The following is an 825-nucleotide window of genomic DNA, read 5'->3' as shown; positions in this document are numbered from 1 at the left end:
GTTCTATAGAGGAGGAAACCGAGGCAGCAGAGGTCACTGGAAGGTCAGAAAGTAGCAGAAGTAATGAAGTTGCTCCTTAAAATGCAGGGTTTTCCAACATGGTTTCCACTATGTTTCCATGTCTAGTGGCTTTTGGAGCTCCGGCTGCTGGGCTGAGTCGATATGGCACTCCGCCACATTGAACGCGGACATCAGGAGCGATGGCCAGCCTGCACAACACCTTTCTGCTGCAGACAGACACTTGGCAACAGGGAAGGAGGAGGAGTGATTTCAACGCTGACTCTTCGGGACCTGAGGTCACAGGGTGGCTAGGGGTGAGGCAGGGAGCAGGCTCATGTGGATGCTGTCCTGACTCAGCGTGTGGAGCAGTGTCAGGGTTCTGGGTGCCGACACCATCTATGTGAGGTCGCCTTCAGAGAGCATTGTGCACACATTCAAAGCTGCACATGGATCCCAGTGGAGAACAGCCACATCCAGGGTCATACGCCTCTCAGGACGTAGACGCATCCAGTGCCTTGGCGGAGGTGTAGTCACTAACAAGGGAAAGGGGACCCACGAGAGATGTGACTGCAGTCAAAGAGGATACACACTGGGCACTGATTAATTTCAGGGTTTCTTTTGTGTCTGAGACCACGTGGTCAACCTCTGACAGGCCCTAACCCTAACCCAACTCAACCCTAACACAACCCTAACACAACCATAACCCTAACCATAACCCTAACCCAACCCTAACCTTAAACCTAACCCTAACCCAACCCTAACCTTAAACCCAACCCTAACCCAACCCTAACCCTAACCCAACCCTAACCCTAACCCTAACCTTAA

Source organism: Myotis brandtii, unplaced genomic scaffold (genome assembly GCF_000412655.1).
Source record: "Myotis brandtii unplaced genomic scaffold, ASM41265v1 scaffold634, whole genome shotgun sequence".
Lineage (NCBI taxonomy): Eukaryota > Metazoa > Chordata > Mammalia > Chiroptera > Vespertilionidae > Myotis > Myotis brandtii.
This window is presented reverse-complemented; position numbering follows the sequence as displayed.